The sequence below is a fragment of the Lissotriton vulgaris genome, chromosome 5, assembly GCF_964263255.1.
Source record: "Lissotriton vulgaris chromosome 5, aLisVul1.2, whole genome shotgun sequence".
In the NCBI taxonomy this organism is placed as follows: Eukaryota; Metazoa; Chordata; class Amphibia; order Caudata; family Salamandridae; genus Lissotriton; species Lissotriton vulgaris.
The window spans coordinates 443,890,205-443,909,025 of NC_141693.1; the positions used below are offsets into that span (position 1 = coordinate 443,890,205).

The 18,821-nt window shown below is 49.1% G+C and overlaps 1 pseudogene; it reads left to right on the forward strand.

Moving 5' to 3' along the window:
* The first annotated feature begins 337 nt into the window (after positions 1-337).
* On the forward strand, positions 338-1,426 carry LOC147711054 (uncharacterized; annotated as a pseudogene).
* The last annotated feature ends 17,395 nt before the right edge of the window (positions 1,427-18,821 follow it).

Consider the following 18,821-nt stretch of genomic DNA (forward strand, 5'->3'; position numbering starts at 1 on the left):
TAAAGGGAAGTAAACTAGAGAAAAAGAAGACCATACTAGACCTATGGAAGGTCTTTTTTGAAACAAATATGAGAGAGTCAAAGTTAAAATCTGAGACCATCCCATCAATCCCCCACCTCTCTATCTAGATGTGCAATTAAGTTTAGATACTACAAAGGTACGGGGCATGTATACTGCACTCACTACCCACTTCTTGACTCCCAGCTAAACTATACTCCAACATGAGAAGGGTTGGTGTAATGTTGTCCATTTTAAAGACAACCTATCAGGTTGGGCAGAAGGATTGACATCATAGATGATACCATGGCTGCAAGGGGGTTCTTTTGAACCCCAAGAAATGGCAAATGCAGAGGACGTAGGGGATCCTTATTGGAGCTACCCCTACATGCAAGAAAGTCTCATAGTGTGGCAAAGGTGTGCTTGTAAGTATGACTCTTGTCGCCCTACTGGCCATAAGACTACAGTCCTGACACCATTACCCTTTGTAATTAAAGGCCCTGGGGATATTTATAGCCCCAAATGGACAAAGAAAACCTTAAATAACAGTTGCCACCACTCGCTAAAGTGGCTGGAAAATGGATAGCAGCTTTAGAAAAACATACTGCAGGGATTGCCCTTTCAATAGGGGAAAATTAGGAGCTTACTAAGTTTCCATATAGGAGATGAGACAGACACACTGTTCAAAAAGGCAGTAGTAGAAGAGGTGACATTGACCAACCCAAAATGTGATGGGGCGCACTTTAACAGAGTAAGGGGAATTGTTTGGAAACAATTGAAGACAATTTTTCCAGACAGGCCATACATTGGGTCTCTTATGACACAGGAAATCCAGCCTAAATCCTCAGCAGAATGAAGGAAAATGGACACAAGAAGTAGGGAAGAGTTGGGACATGACTGGACAGAATGCAATACTGGTTTATAACATAGTGAAAAAGGGTCTACTAGCTGAAGTGCAGAACACATTAGATAATATAGTGACCTTAGATACCAAACCATGGACAGGGATACAGGTAAATATAATATATTTCTGTAAGAAGAGACGGGAAAAGAAAAAAAGTGAGAAAGACAAAATGGAGAAAGCAGCAGCTAAATTGGTCCAGGAGAAGTTGGCCAAGAAAGCAGAGGGGGGAATTGCCAATGCCACCAACCAGCGAGCTGCAGTTTCTTTTGGGCATCCAAATACAACCCAACCAGTATGCCCAGAGAAGCAACAACAGGAATGTTGGAAGAAAAGGGCATGGAAGGTTTTGGGGAAATGGAGTCTTCACATTCTGGAGTGGACCGACATGCCTATGTTGCAAGATGTCAGGACATTTCATTAAAGATTGTAGGTTCAAAAAGGAAGATGAACTTAACAACCGGACAAGAGCGACATATGGCCAACAAATGGCACCACCTGGTGGTATTGTGGCTCAACTTGCCATGAGTCCTCAGGTGATATACCTCCCACAGCCCCAAATGCAATTGTCACCTTAATCACAGATACAGCCCCAGCAGTTAGAGCAACCCTGCCTCAAATGCAGTACAGGCCACAACATTCCAGTAAAATTACATGGGAGTACATGCCCAGTGAAGGTGCTTGTGGAGTAGTCTCATGTGTCCAGTCTTATCGATGACCCACCGCCTGGCGAGGAACCCCCTGTGATGTTAACCAATAAATGACAAGGAGTATATCTTTCTCATCAATACTGGGGCCATTAGGTCTTGCATCCATGAGAAGGGGCTCCGAATGTCAAATTCATCAATGGACCTGGGGGTTCTTCGGGGCTATGATGAAGGTTCCGTTCTCTAAACCTGCGCAGATGGGGAGGTGTGTTGCCGGCTGTCTCTTATTCTCCCCAAATGCCCAAGCTAACCTGCCAACACATGATCTCATGTCAAAGTTAATTATGTCTATTGACTTTGAAGAGGATGGATCTATGATATGTTCAATACCAGGAGTATCTTGTCCATGCACCATTACTATCTGGATTAGGGCTAAACCCACAGACCTTTTAGCCTTCACTAAAGCAGCGTACACTATCATAGCAGACACACCAGAATTGATAGGGAAATTAGTTGAATTACCTAAGAACTTTCTCTTCCGAAGACAGGGCCCTTATTCTGAAGCATTAGACAAAGACTTCATTCTGGAAATAGAGGCCCTGGAAGTGTCTCCCGGTTATGGGACACTGATGGCAAGTGACCACACCTTTACAATATGGGCATATGTCATCTTTCATGATCCCAACATGCAGGTGGGAGACATTTAAGATGACCAGTTGTTTGTTAATGACCTCAGAGGAACAGAGATTGTTTTCCATGAGAGTATACCCCTACGTACCACACTGGAGGCCTGATGAACCAAGAAATCTCTCTAGCACAATCAAAGACAACGACCTTGATTAGGTACCCTCTAATTTGTGGATAAAAGACCCCCATAATGAAGGCCTCATCCGCTCAGCAGTACCATTTAGAATAACCATGAAGGAACGAGCAATACTGACAAGAGTGAGACAATATCCTCTGTCCAAAGAATCTGAGGAGGGCATTTTGCCCATTATACATGCACTGGTGGAGCAGGGAGTCATCTACCGAGGTGTATACCCCTGCAACACCCCAAATTACCCCGACAAGAAGACCAAGGCCAACTTGTGGTGTATTGATTCAAGACCTGCATTCCCTTACTGACATAGTGATACCAGAAATCCCTCTAGTGCCCGACCCTTCTGTCATCCTCACCAATGTACCCCTAGTTGCTAAATTCTTTTCAATCATAAACTTAAAGAATGCATTGTTTAGCATTTCCTTGCGCCCAGACAGTCACTATTCAACCGCATTTCCCTATAGCAGTTCTCCGAACCTCCTTTCTCAATTACCTCAAGGGTACTATGAGACCCCTAGCATCTTTAATAGGACCGTCAAGAATGACCTCACCAATTTTCAATGTGACAGCATAGTGTTGACCAATGATCTGTAGTCCGACAGAAGAACAGTGTTTAAGCCACTAGCCAATTGTGTATTTTAGTGGCTTACTTGATTCTGTCATGAAAGGCCATTACCCTTGAGAACAGGTGCTAGCTACAGCATCCTTTGTAGTCGAAAAAGGTGCTCCCATTGTCATGGGTGCACCTCCGACACTGTATGCTGAACATGCAGTGTTTGCAATAATTTAGAAAACTAAAACAACACTGAAAACACAGAGTATCAAGCTGTGAAATAATATTATCATTGCCATCCCTGAAGGTAGTTGAATGTCACACAGTAAACCCTGCTACCTTCTTTGCACGCCCATTTCAGATGGATGTATGACGTTACAACGAATACTTTTACCACGTATGCCTTTACAACGCGGTATTTACAATGAAAACCTTTACAACGCATAGTGCTTTGGGGTGCTGGATAGTGAATAGTTTAATTTACTATTCCAACTCCAGTCCCCGTGGACACTAGAGAAGGTGTTGGGATAGTAAATTAAACTTATTCCCTATCCTAGCGCGCCACCCAGCGCAATGCGTTGTAATGGTTGTCGTTGTAAATACCGCGTTGTAAAGGCACTGCGTTGTAAAAGTTGCGTCGTAAAGGATGTTTCCCATTTCAGATACAGACGATGATGTCCATGACTGTGCCACATATACTCCAGATGAGTGTAGCCAAGCAACAGAAGACCCCCTTCCATGTAGCATTGTATATTTTGTGGATGGGTCTTCCACAATAGATGAATGAATGAATGAAATCTAATTTGTATAGCGCTACTAAGCCCAATGGGCGTCAAGGCGCCTAACCAAAAAGAAGCTAGCTTGAGCAAATAGACTCTCTTACTGGTAGGCCTTGATAAAGCACCAAGTTGTGAGCGCTTTTTTAAAGAGGGACAGAGACGGTTGGGACTTAATCTCCATAGGGAGGGCATTCCACAGCCGAGGGGCGACGATGGAAAATGCCCTGCTGCCCATCTGACCTTTCTTGCGCGGGGAACTACAAGCAGATTCATCTCCGAAGATCTGAGGGTCCTAATGGGAACATGGCGAGTTAGCAGAGAGCCCAAAGGGTCCAAAGGACCAGCTGAAAGAGCTCTATAGGCCAAGCACAAGAGCTTAAATGAAATCCTCTGTTTGATAGGAAGCCAGTGCAGGCTCTTCCTGGCCATTGTAGCAGAGGATGCATTGGGTAGACTTAGAACGAATCTCGCAGCCGCGTTCTGCACAACCTGAAGGCGCTGAATGAGGCCCTTGTTGGAATCTGCATAAAGTGCATTGTAGTAGTCCAACCTGGAACCCACTAATGCAACCACCGTCTGCTTACGTGCTTGGGGAGACAGATAGTGCAAGATTCTTTTAAGGATCTTGATGACCACCGTTCTGTTGACCTGGAGAGTCATGGACAGCGATGTGTCAAATATAACGCCGAGATTCCTGGCCGTTTGGGAGGGAGAGGGGCAGATTCCCAAAGATGGAGGCCACCACTCGCTAGACCAGATGTCCTGGTCTTTGCCGAAGACCAGGATCTCTGTTTTGTCGCCGTTCAACTTTAGGGAGTTTTGGATCATCCACTCCGCGACTGTCTGCATACAAGTCCTAAAGTTGACAGCGGATGTAGTAACAGAGTGAGCCAGGGACACCATGATTTGGGTGTCATCGGCGTATGACACAACCTCCATCCCCTGCGATTTTACTAACCTGGCAAGGGGGGCCACATATGTGAAACAGGAGCCCAGATTACTACCGATGCCCAGGCCGCTGGCGCAAACCGCCTCTTAGTTCCCATGTTGAATAGTTACCAAATAAAGAGACGGGCGCTGGAAGCAGGAATCAAGAACAGAGTTTAATTCTCATGAGGAGAGCCAGTCATTTCGGACACGAAACACGGTGTCTTTCAGGAGGTGCTCTGACAAGTGAGCTGAGACTCTTTCTTTTATACCTTACAAAACATTTGATAGTACAATCAGGACAGTGTGACGCAAAGGAAAAGACATCCCTATAATCCTCGTGTCAATCCTACCCCACATATGTTCACAATAGGGACCCTTGACCTGCTGATAAGAGGGGAGGGCAATCACGCAGCTGAGTGTTTCGTCAACTGTTTAGGATGTGTGCGCCTGATCATAGCCCAGGGGGTGGGGTGGCTAGGATCAATAGTGGGTCCTTTGAAGAGGAGTGACTTCATACAATAAGGGCAGTAAATGGTATCTCCTGGCTTAGGCGATGGCCTCGGACATGTGTGGTCAGCCGGACTCGGGGGAAGGGGTCATCAAAGGAGTGGTATTCATGCCGCGTGGACAATCGAGCGCGGAGGGAAGGCTTGTCAACAGAGGGGCATTCATGGAAGGAAAGGAGGTGTTGGTCAGGCGCGGCCGTGGCTCTCAAGGACAGGGTCTTGCAGAAGAAGAAGGTTTACGGCTTGCCCATGTGAGGAGAAGGGAGGGGGAGCCAGGGTGGACACGGGGACAGAGTCACATAGAGAGAGAGAGATCTTATGACCCGTACATGAGAGAGCGGGGGCAGTCAGGTGCAGCTGGGGAGGGCTATGTCAGCTAAGGCGAAGGATGCCTCTTCAAGAGGAAATGGGGGGGGGGTTTGTGCGGGTCAAGCAGGAGAGTTGCCTTTCACAGCAGGGTCGCGCAGAGGGAGAGGGTTTCATGGTCTATGCATGAGAGAGGGGGTTTAAGATACGCGCAGGAGGGAAGCCGGGGATTCCAATGGGTAAAAGGCCATGGTGCCTAGAATGGCTGTACATATGCATAGGGGTATGGGCTCTTACTGGCAGAGTGATACGGTCAATAATTTACGGTATTCATGGTGCTCACAGGGAGAGGAGTGGGAGAAGAAGGGAAATGAATGCTGTTTATGTACATCAATTTCTTCAATTTCCACACATAGATGTTAAATAGGGTCGGACTCAAGGCCGACCCCTGTGGCACCCCATATTGCAAGGATTTAGCAGGGGAGAGGAACTCTCCGAGCATGACTCTCTGCTCTCTTAGGTGTAAAAAAGAGTGCAGAAGGCTCAAGGCCGACCCCGCAACCCCTGCCTCCCTCAGACGAGATATTAAAGTAGAGGGAGACAGGGTATCAAACGCTGCTGTGAGGTCAAGTAAGACCAGCACAGTGGTTTGGCCCATATCTACCTTCAGGCGGATGTTATTCACCACCATAGTAAGTGCCGATTCAGTACTATGGGATTTTCTGAATCCATGCTGGGAGCTATCTAAGAACCCCGAGGAATCCAGGAAGGTAAATAGATGAAAATTCAGATGTGATTCGAGCATTTTTGCTGGGGCAGGTATCAAAGAAATAGGTCTGAGGTTTTTAAGCTGTTCCGGGTCCAAGGTGTTTTTTTTTAGAAGGGGCTTCACTATCACCTTTTTCCAGACCCAAGGGAAGGTACCCTGAGCCATGGCACCATTCATCACTTCGAGAAGAGGCGGCAGAAGCGTGTCCCTACATTCCTTCAGAATCTTCAAAGGACAGGGGTCCAAAGGGGGTCCAAAGATCAGGATACAGGAGTAAGACATACAGGGGCTGCAGTGGTCAGAGCGATGCAGCATGACTCCTCAGACACACTATAGATAACAGAACAGATACCTTTGCCACCCCAGTAGTCAGCACAGATTTCTGCATTAGTAGCTTTAGTGGCAGTTGTCAAACAAAGGGATGGAGAAAAATAACAGTATACTCTGATTCAGCCTATGTTACCACAGCAATGCAATCCAGCATCATGCAGTGGAGCAGACATGGATTCCTCAAGTCTGAAAGAAGTCCTGTCATGCACCGTCCCCTTTCGGAGGACTCAAAAACAAGACTTAATAATGCAACATGTAGTTGCATTGGTGATGTATACTGCCCACACAAGTGCTCAGAATTTTGTTACCTGCAGAAATGCCCTGGCTGATTGGGCAGCCAAAGATGCAGCAAAGCGCACCCTTAGTGACACACACACCACAGTTTTAATAGCTAGTGACACATCAACACCATCAGACCTTTTGGTTGCATCAAATAATTACACGGAGACAGCATATCTGCACCTTAGGGAGATACAAGAACGTGCCCTAAGAGCATGAGAAACAGTTGTGGGAAGCTAGAGGATGCACACAGACAGGAACAGATTTAATATATAGACAGATATAAACAGGAAAGCCTGTCATGTCCCAAGCATTGTTACTGATAGCTCTAAACCAGTTAGGTCATCCTTCACATACTGCCAGAGACAACATGTCTCTCCATATACACCAAGATTGGTTTGCCCCCAACCTACATGAGATGATTACAATGTACATATACATCTGTACGGTGTGCCAGAATTGTTCACCAAGTCCTCCCATTAAGGTGAAAGCTTCTACAATACTCTGATCACATGGACTGTTTAAGAAACTGCACATTGACTGCATTGATATGATTATCAGATTTAATATTTACTGCTACCTCATAGTTGTAGTGTGCCCATTCTCAAAGTGGCTCAAAGCAGGACATTTTGTCCATTGTGATGCCAAGTCTACTGATAATTTTATGATCTGCGAGGTAATACCCTGGAGGGGCATTCTTGAGGGGATCAGATCCGACAATAGCACCCACTTTGTAAATATTATCTTCTCCCATCTCACCACCTTGTTGGAAATAATGCACAAACTGCCCTCAGCTTATCATCCTCAAAGCAATGGTATTTTGGAGTGCCTTAATGGCCTACTCAAGAACAAAATAAGTAAACTATGTGTGACATTTAAAAAGAAAAGGCGGGGGCGTGGCCAAGATGGCGGGCTGAGCGGTCGCACTCGCTGTGAGCTCCGCCGGACCTGAGCCCTTAACCTACTAATTTAGCACTGGTCTCCCCCCCGGAACCGTGCATTTGGCGAGATAAAGGCGCTGGATGTCGGAGTGGAGGCTGTGAGGGCGGAAATCGCCGGCATTAGAAGCTGAACGGTCCCGGAGTCCTGGCCGGGTGCTAAGAGGGCCTTTGGTCCGGAGCGGAAGTGGAGCCGCGGTTTGTTTGGGAGACCGCCCGCCTTGGTGACTGCGGAGGAGCCGCCGTTGCTTCTCGTCGGACCCCGACCTTCACCACAGCACCCTACCCTGCGGCGAACCCCGAGGAGTTGAGCGGCTTGGTGCCCGGAGGCGGGGCATCGAAGGGGGGAGCCGCGGGGCTGGACATTACGCAAGGCCGTGGCTTTGGCCTATTCCTCCAGACAGCGGAGGTACCAGGAATCGCGAGGTGCTGCACTCGCCCGATAACCCAGCGGAGGTACCCTCCGGGTATAGAACTGCGTCCCCGGAACCGCAAGTACTGAGAAGGGGGTCAAGAGACTCGATACTGTGGCCCAGGAGGATCTCGCACGTGGCGCCGAAACTGCGGCCTACCTCTCCGGGAGCCCCGGAGGCGCACTTGTGGAGAGATTTAGCGGAGATTGGATCCCTGTATCCCCCCCGGAAAGACTCCTCGGCCGACGCCGATTCAACGCCTATGAGAGACTGGGGAAGAAAGCGTTGGGTGTGAAAGACCCGGTACAGACTTGGAGGTAAAGCGGTGGTACATTTGGAATCAGCCCCACGCTGAGGCGCCTGAGAGGATTTTTGCCGGACCGATTCGTGGGGGCCATCTGAAGAGGAGTCGGGGAGTTCGCCGGGGGTGTCGGCGGTGGTGGACGAGGGCACAGGACCGGACGGGTCGGGCCTGGAGACTCGGTGGGACGCCGGTCCCCGGGTTGAACGGATCGTGGGCCGCTCCATTGCTGGACGAGACCTGCCGGAAGAGTGGACAGAGACCCCCACGGCTGTTGGTAGTGGGGCACGTGGCAGTAGAGGCCTGGCCGGAGCATCAACTAGCGGCCTTGTTGAGGCCTGCCGAACATTCCGGAAGGCGCCCTAGTAGACTCAATGGCGAACAACAAAGGGTCCAAGAAGGGGGATCGCACCCTGCCGGACATGTTGGGCAGAAATGCCGCGAGACAGGATAGGGGGCAGCCGTCTCCGAGTCTTCCGGGCGGCTCCCAAGGAGCGAGTGGAGGGGAGCCCCCGGTCACGAGATCCTTCCTTGAGTCCCTCTTCGGCACCTTGCGGGACGACTTCCAAACCCTCAAGCAGGAGGTGGCGGGTGAGGTCCGGGAGATACGGCGGGAGGTGGATGGCCTGGGAGAGAGAGTGGCTACGGTGGAGGGCGCTGGCCATGCCAGGGACGAGGAGATCACGCAGTTGCAGCAAGAGGTTATAAGGCTCCGAGACCAGAATCTTGATCTTCAGTCACATACCGAGGACCTTGAAAACCGCTCCCGGAGGAAAAACATCCGAGTCCGGGGTGTTCCGTCCCGAGAAGAAGGGGAGGATGTGGCTGCATACCTGCGGGACCTATTCAGAGAGGTGCTGGGCGAATCGGATGATTTCCCTATTCGTATCGATAGGGCGCACAGAGTAGGCCTACAGCGCACGGCCTCGGCGCCCCCCCCCCGACATCTTGGCCCTCCTGCCGGACTATCCCCTGAAAGAACGGATACTTCGTGAAGCACGGAAGAGATCATCCATGGACTTTAGGGGTCATCGTGTGGCACTCTACCAGGATCTCGCAGCATCCACCCTGCAGAAACGCAAGGCCTTTAAAATTGCGACGGATTTTCTTAGGGAGCATGGCACTCAATACTCCTGGGGGCACCCTTTCCGCCTTATTTTCCGGTGGAACGGGACTCTACACCAGCTGCGGTCCCTTCAGGATACATGTGGGGTGCTGGGTATCACTGCTACGGACGACGGAACATTCACTCCTCGCCAGCGCCGTATCACCAGGGATGGCTGGCAGACGATCCCTGGCCGGCGGTCGTCGGCCTCCTCAACGCGGCCGGGTTCGCCTACTGCAGCTGCGGACCTGGATGACGCACCACGAGCTACGGTCACCGATGCTGCGACAAATGAAGTTGCGCTGACAGCTTGAATGAACTCCGGGGGGAGATTGACATCGCCGTGTCTGTAACGCAGGTTTGGGGGTTCGGGGGGCGGGGGGACGGGGGAGTGCGTAGTGGCTGGATGTCCACTTTTTTGACTTTCCACAGGCCTGTCCGTCATGGACCGGACTTGGACAATGGTTTCTGGTGGGATGTTGGGAGAACCGGGGGGTGGGGTCGGGGTTGTTGGGACAGTTCCAGTTGCGGGTGGGAACTGGGGTCCGTTTGGGAGTTGGAGGGGGGGAAACAGTTCTTGGGGGGATTGGGAGGGGGGGGACAGGCACAATGGGGTTCCTTGCCATTCAGATAATGTATATGCTTCTTGGTTTGCTCAGACTTGACTGCCCCACTTACAGTTTTGACTTTCTATTTGATTTGCTGAAGAGAGGGAGGGGGAAGGGGTGGGCTGTCCAGTGCTTGTTGTTGCCTATGGCTATCCGGACATTGGCTGGGCCTCTGGTTTTGCTCGATCACTTCTGCCCCACACGTGATAGTGCTCTGTTCCCTATTATGTCACCTTTATCACACGGCAGCGTTTGTGCCCCTGCTGTCCTGGTACTGTGGGGCCCCATTGCTCTCTGCTACACCCCTTTACATGCCTCCTGACACTTGCAAGGTAGTGACTCTGAATGTCCGGGGGCTGAATAACCCAGTCAAGAGACGGGCTGTGCTCTCACTTCTGGAGAATACCCAGGCGGACATTTGTCTTCTCCAGGAGACGCACCTCCTATCGCAAGACACGCACAGACTCCGCTCTCATAAGTTCCCTTCACAGTTCTTCTCCTCTTGTACTACTAAAACGGCTGGGGTGGCGATACTAGTGGCCAGACACTTTAGGGGAGAGGTCCTCCACAAGTTTACTGAACAAAAGGGCAGGCTCCTTGCATATCGGTTCAAGATAGGGGGCCTCCTGTTTACGATCGGGTCGCTATATAGCCCTAATGAAAGGCAGGACCGCTTTTTGCAGACCGCAATCGAGGATATCACTTCCTCCCAGGACCGTCATATTATACTCGGCGGTGATTTCAACATGGTCTTTAACTCTGCAATAGATAGATAGGCGCAACGCTCCCCGCAGGTAGGGGAACTCTCTGCGGACCGTAAGGCTCAGCTGGGGGAGGTTGACCTCCTTGATTTGTGGCGACACATGCACCCCACGAATAGGGACTACTCATACTATTCCCATGCGCACAAGACGTACGCGAGATTGGACCATCTTCTGGTTACCTCCCCGGTGCAGGCGCTAACCTCGGGGTCAGAGATAGGTGTGATCTCCCTTTCGGACCACGCCCCAGTTGAGGCTACGTTGCGTTTGCCGCCGGCCGTCTCTCGGCCCAGAACGTGGCGTCTACGTGACACGCTGTTACACAGGAAGGAGGTGGTGGTCCGTATTGAGGAGGCGATCCGAGAATATCAGTCCCATAATGACAACGCCAACACTAGCCGGGCCACGCAATGGGCGGCGCTAAAGGCGGTGATTCAAGGGGAATTCTTGGCAATTTCCGCGGCTGACAACAAAGAACGGCAGGCCAAGAGAGATGAACTCACAGGTCGGGTTAGAGAATTGGAGCAGATACATCGTAGGACTGGAGCTCCCCGGATTTGGAGGCAGCTTAAGGAAGCAAGGAAGCTCCTGGCAGCCTTGGATCTCGATCGGGCGGAGTATGCGGCACTTCGGCTGCGTCACACCTTCTATACTGGAGGAGACCGCTGTGGCAAATTGCTGGCCCACAAGCTTCGGGTGACACGTCAGAATCAGCTAGTTAAGGAAATTTCTGATCAGGCAGGGAACGTAGAGACGGAGGACGCTCGGATCGCGGCCGTCTTCCGCGAGTTTTATAAGGATCTCTACACTGGAGAGCCCCCGGACGAGATAGCTATGACTGCCTATTTGGATTTGTTTACGTTGCCGTCCCTGGATCCTTTGCAGGCGGAGTATTTGGATAGAGACATCCGGATAGAGGAGGTGATCTCTGCTACTGCCAGACTTAAACATGGCAAAGCGCCTGGCCCAGATGGCTTCACGGCCCTCTATTATAAAACCTTCTGCACATCTTTAGCCCCTGTACTCACACATCTCTTCAATTCCTTTGCTGACCCCGGAGCTATTACACCTGATTTACTCCGGGCCTCTGTTACGGTTATCCCTAAGCCTGGGAAGGATCCGAAATACTGTGGGTCCTACCAACCGATTTCTCTTTTAAACATTGATTTGAAGCTATACACTGGGATTTTGGCCGCGCGCCTCGCTCTTCACTTGCCCGGTCTCATCGACCCTGACCAAGCAGGGTTTGTCCCTGGGAGAGAGACAGTGGACAATACGAAACGGATTGTCCACCTTTTAGAGAAAGCTTCCCGGATCCCGGGAGAACGAATGATGCTGGTGGTGGACGCCGAGAAGGCTTTTGATCGAGTCCACTGGCCCTATCTGGAGCTCGTTTTAATGAAAGCGGGGATAGGGGATAAGTTCAGATCCATGATTCTTAACTGTTACAAGCAACCATCTGCTGTAGTTCGGGTTAACGGGTTTACGTCTGTGACCTTTGACATTGACCGCGGTACTCGGCAGGGCTGCCCGCTCTCGCCCTTACTCTTTGCTCTTTATATGGAGCCGTCCTGCGGTGGCCGGAATCCGGATGGGGGGCTTCACGCACGCTATCAGCCTCTACGCGGATGATGTCATCCTGTCCATTGACAGACCCCGGACGGCTCTACCGGCGTGTATAGAGGAATTGGACTCCTTCGGCATGGTAGCGGGGTTTAAAATGAATATGGGCAAGTCGGTGGCTTTAGATATCTCCCTCAAGCCGGCTACCAGAGCCTATATACAACACAGGTTTCCTATGCTTTGGTCTTCGGGTGCGGTACCTTATCTGGGGATTCAGATTGCGCCCACTCTGCCGGCCATGGTTTCGGCCAATTACCAAGCCCTGGGAGCAAAAATTAGGGAGGAATTAGGGCGATGGAATCGCGGGACACTCTCTTGGCTGGGCAGGATAGCTGCTGTCAAAATGACGATTTTGCCACAAGTACTTTATCTTTTCCGGGCCCTGCCGCTCCAACCGCCGGTTGGGTGGATACCGCAACTACAGGCGGATGTTTCACGCTTTGTTTGGCAGGGTAAGAAGCCTAGAATGCGCAGAGCCTTCTCGCTGCTGGCCCCCTAGGCGGGCGGTTTGGGGATACCAGATTTCCGCAAATATTTCCAGGCTGCGCAGCTCCGTTATCTAGTGGAATGGAGTAGATGGGAGTCCGATAAACATTGGCTCTTCCAGGACCAGGCGGTGGCGGGGAGACCTTTACAGGAGATTCCTTTCTTGCGCCGTCCTCATAGGCCTAAAAACCTCTACGCTTCCTTTATTACGAGGGTCCCCCTACGGGTATGGGACGCTACTAACCTCCTGTACGGTCTCACCACGTTCCCGTCCCCGCTCACACCGCTAGTAGACAACCCAGATTTCACACCAGGACTAGAGAGAGGGGCGTTCACACATTGGAGGCAGGCGAGGTGTCGAGCCCTGTGCCTTTTATATAGTCCTGAAGGGGTTGTCCCCTTCTCCCAACTTCGTCAGGAGTTTTCACTACCGGAGAGCGACCGACACCGCCATATGCAGGCTCGCCACTGGGCCCTCCAGCCGCAAGTAAGAGAGTCAGCTGATAGGCTTTTTCTTCCTTACGAAAAGTGGCTCTTATCGCGCACATCGGATGCCAAATTGATCACAGACCTCTACAAGCTTCTGCAACCACCTGCAACACACAGTTATCACCCCGGGAGGGAGCGCTGGGAAAGGGAATTGGGGAGGACACTAAGCCCTAGGGAATGGGAACACATCTCTTATAGGGCACGGCACTCGGCATACCACATGGGGCTCACTGATACTCTAACCAAGGTCTCCACCTACTGGTATTACACACCTGAACGAGTCCATGAATTTGATCATAACAAGGAGGACACATGTTGGAGGGGGTGCGGGCACCGGGGGACACTCACGCACATTTTATGGGAATGCCCGTTGCTGGAGCCTTACTGGAAGGAAGTGTTGGATAATATTGACACACACTTCAACATTGAATTACCACGCTTCCCTGCTTACACCTTGTTGGGGCTTCCGAACGGCTTGATGTACCCCCTCAGATCCCGTAGGGGCAGACAGATAGCGATAGCTCTAGGCTCTGCAGTCCAAAACATTTTAATACACTGGCACACTGCTACGATACCGTCCACCACAGGTTGGCTCCATAGGCTGTGGCATGTGTTGGGGATGGAGAGAATGTCCCTCACGGTGGCGGGGATGTGGAACAATTCAGAGAGCTGTGGCAGCCATTTCATTCCCTATTGCTCACGGAATTTAGAGAACTCACCTGCCCTAGGTACCTCCGCCTTCTGCGGCTTCCGAGCCCGATGGGTCCTGCCCAGTGATTTGTTATTGAATTTTTTCTCAGAGTGAGGCATAGCTTGATGTATTTTCCTTCTGGTTGGGGACTGTGCACTGGACGAGGGGTGGGGAGGGAAGGGGAAGGGGAGTTGGGGGAAGGGAGTTGGGTAGTTGGGGTTCGGGGTGGGGTTGTGCGGGGAATGTCATTTCCTGCTGTGACGGAACATGATGTATATTTCAATGGGGGCTTAACCCGTCAAGATGATCTTGGCTGAGGGTGCACTTGAGCTTTGTGGGTTATTTCCGCCCTGTCGTATTGCTCTTTGAAGATATGTCTTGTCCCAACATGTTATGTCAAATAAAATACTTTAAACCTAAAAAGAAAAGGCTGTACAGTCTCCCTCTAGCACTGTTTGCCTTCAGGTAAATTAATAATGCTATTCTTAGCTCTAGTGCATTTTTATTGCTTTGATCCTACATCAACTATTACACGCATGTGCAGAACTGTTGATAATGATACTGACCATCATCCTCGCCATAATGCTTTATTTGAGAATATGTGGTACCAGCACATGTATAGCATATTCACCTCCGCATCCAACACCAGCTGTTATGTATGCTCCCTCATCCCCCATGCTGCTGCAGTGGACAGATTGCATCTCCCTAAAGAGGTATCCCTAAATATTACTCACTGTCTCCTGCACCTCTTTTATGCAGAACATAAGCGCAGCTACAACCAACTCGTGCCAGCCCTGTAACTGCACGAGTTAACACAACTAGATTTGACACCACCCTTGAAGTTGTGACAGAAAACCAAGATATATATTGAATGAAGAAGGCAGGGCAAAAGAGGGCTCACACAGAGTGGGAAAAAGGGGTATTACACCGAGGAATGTTTGGAAAGACTTGCCCCTCGTTTGACAGTAGTGACTATTTAGTTAACCCTCTACCCCCTGATTGTGCGAGCAGACCATGTTTTAGCATTACAGGATCAGTTATTGCCCATGACAAATGGCACACTGGAGCCAAGCTCACGTGTAGAGCAATATCATTATGGGATGGTACCAAGACAAATTGTCACCTAAGATTTGATAAGATAATAGGCCAAAGTCAAGAAATTTGGGATGCAAACATACAGAGATATACATGGACAGGAATTACCAAGCACACTAGAACAGGAATGAAATTAACACAATTTTCACTTTGTTTCAAAGTAAATGAGACAGTAAAAGTGGGGAGCAACCTCAACTGCAACATCACTACCTACAATGCTGATATTCAGGGCAGCACCTCCAACCTGATAGATCACCATTGGATGTCTGTAGCCCGGCTTCATGTGCAACTACCCCTGAACTAGAATGGCCTCTACTCCCTTCATGACTATATCCTGGTGATCCCAGGTGTGAATATCTCCCAGTTATCTGACTATCCCATGGGCTGTCCAACAGCCTTGTTTAATCAGCACCAGACAAAAAAACTGCATAATACTATGGTACTGCAGTTTGGAAAGACATCCCAAAGAATAAAGACTATTCAACAACGCCCATCTCATTTTTTGGGAGCATCCTACCGTTAGTTCAGGCAAAAGCGACTGCCTGCTGGCTGTAAATGGCACATTGAGAGTTAGTGAAGACAATCCATGCACCTGAAGATGGATTCAATGCTATCAAGGAAGAACTCCGAGCCCTTAGACTGATGGTAATGCAGCACAGAAATGTACTGGACTTAATGACAGCCAGGGGAGGAGGTGGTCTGTAAGAAGTTCGGGTTCGCTTGCTGTACTTATGGGCTGGACAATGATGCGGATCATGGGACATTGACTGAGGCCATTCAGACATCGCATGACCTACACAAGAAAATGGTTGATGAAGGGGTGCCCCTGACGGGAGGTTCAAGGGCTGGTTTGAATTGGTGCCATCTTGGATGTCTGGGTTATTTAAGGCCTTGTTGCCTTTTCTTATGATATTGCTCTTGACATGCCTTATTTTTCAGGTAATAATAGCATGCTGAAAAAGGATGAAAGCTAAAATTGGAGGAGCCTTCATGGTTAGGAAAAGTGCTAAGGATGTCGAGGGAAAGAGTAGTGAGAATAAGGTCATCCCCTAGTAGATGAGAAGGTGGGAAAAATAGTTGTAGAATCCTTTGAGGGGGACTGATGTAGGGAAATAATAGAAATACATTTTATAGACACATACACACATATAAAATCCCAAACCCCAATACAAACATTTCAGGTGAGGGATAGTTTTAAACCTCTGTAAGTAGTGAACTAGCCTAGGCCTAACAAATGGATATGCTGAAAAAGATAACTATGGGTTCTGTAAAAATGCATAGGTCATAGTGCACATTAGTTTTAGGAAACAAACATGAATGTTGCATGGTCAATTTAGCTGCGATAACATACATAAATAGATTATATTTCTTTGCAGATATACTCTAGACAGGGCATCAATAATTAGCATAGATATCACAGAAAAGGTCACCACATTTCTATCTGTAAACAAACACAGTGGGAGGTCAACAGTAGAAATTGTTTTTGCATTGTCATTGAACATTTAGCACAGGGTGTAAACATGCGTGGATTCTGCCTTAACCCCTCCCATGCGCGTGACGGAACCATTCCATCACGAGCCTCGGGTGGGCTGTGCTGGTGACGGAACAGTTCCGTCACGGCCCGCTCGCCGCGCCTCCGCGGCGCGAACTCCACGCCTGCGCTGACGTTCTAAAGAGCGGGCGGGTCGTGACGGAACCGTTCCGACACGAGCACGGGAGCGCCGCGCGGCCCCGCCTCCCCCTTAGCACTGCGGCGGAATAGCCGCCGCAGCGAAGGGGGTTAATGCAAACTTGTTTAGAATATGTTAAAGTCAGATAGGCTGTTCGGGGCCAAATGACGTCAAGCAAGAGATAATCACTCGCTATGCAGAACAACAAAAATGTTTTTCTATGACTCTCTCACCCATATTCTGAGAACTAAAAGAGAAAACCTAAAAGATTGAGGCTTCTGCTTAACATGGAGTGGCAGACAATTCTTTGACATATTTACATGTGTTGGCAATATCTTATCTGCACAGATTGCTATTTGCATTGTATCGGATTTTGTAACCAGTGTTTTTTGTGGTTTTTGCAGTAAACATACTACTGCTTGTAATCCAGAACTTCAGACTTTGGTCTCTATTTTAGACTGGCTGATTTTCCCAATTGATTGTTTAATTGATGAAACCCATATTATTGTGTGCTGTGTAAATTGTTCTGCAAAAACCGGCACAACACAGCCTGCGTGCAGAAACATGGTAAGCAGGAACTCCTTACAGATTAAGAATGTCAACCAGTTGGGGGACAATACAGATTCCAATGTCCTTAAAAGTTGGATTCGAAGGTTAACTGCGTTAAAGGCTTCAAACAGGTCTAAGTTAATGAGTCGAGCCATATATCTGCTTTTATTAATGTGTTCAAGTCCTTCTCATATCTGTACTACAGTCGACAATGCACCCCTCATCAGCCCTACTCCCATTTGGGCTGGTTCAAGTGATATGTTTGCTTGTAGATGCGGTGTGAGCTGCTCCTAAGAGTAAATGGTGTAACAAATATTTGGGTTGTAAGGCATGTTTGAAATGGGCCTGTAGTTCAAGGCGTTGTATGGTTCGAGGGAAGTTTTTGAGTAACTGTTTTATCTGAGTATTTTTAACTGTTCAACAACTGTGTCAGTCCGAAATGACATGAAAAAGGGTGATGGCTTGTAATGTAGTTGATGGCAAGAAAAACGGCGGATCCTGTCATACTTTATGTCTTAACAAGATCAAGCAGCTGTGTGTTAAAGGTTTGTAATGTTGCTTATGGCTATGTGTTGGTGTATGTCTTGGGATTGCTCCACAGGTTTATTTTCAGTTTTTTAAGTTATGGAATTCATTGACAGCTTTGGAAAACTCTAACTATGGTTGCCCTGTGCAGGCATTTCCGAGGTATTCCTTTTTAGAAAGATCGTGCAGACATCCAGGAGATGTCCCCTCACCATTCAGAGACAGACTGACTGTCAGTAAGGCAAGCCCTGGAATTTATGATATTCTTCAGTACTCTGTGAAGTACCTCCTCATTGGATTATAAGAATTCTGGAACTAAATGCGAGAGCTTAGGTCCAACTAAAATAGTAACTTTCCAGACAGGGGATGTTGATCCCAATGGCAGTGTAATGGAACCTGGTTAGTGCTATTTCTTTCCTTTGTGTACTCTTCCTGCAAGGCAGACAAAGTCTTTGTTCAGGTGATGGCTACACACAGCAGCAGTAGAGAGATTCATCCCACACTAGAGTAAGCACAACTCAGGGAACAATAAAATGTGAAGCTCTGCCACTGGCTGTTATCCCTTTTGTACTATCTTCTGTGAGAGAAAGAAAAGGGTCTGACCCTCCCTCAAGGATTCCATTTGCATTACAATAGATTCTGCTGATGCTCATTCCACCCCACCCCAACATCTAACCAAAGGGCAGTGCTCTTGGGTGTGATAAACCTTTCCAAAAAGTAAAGGCGGCCTTATTTATTCATTTATTTATT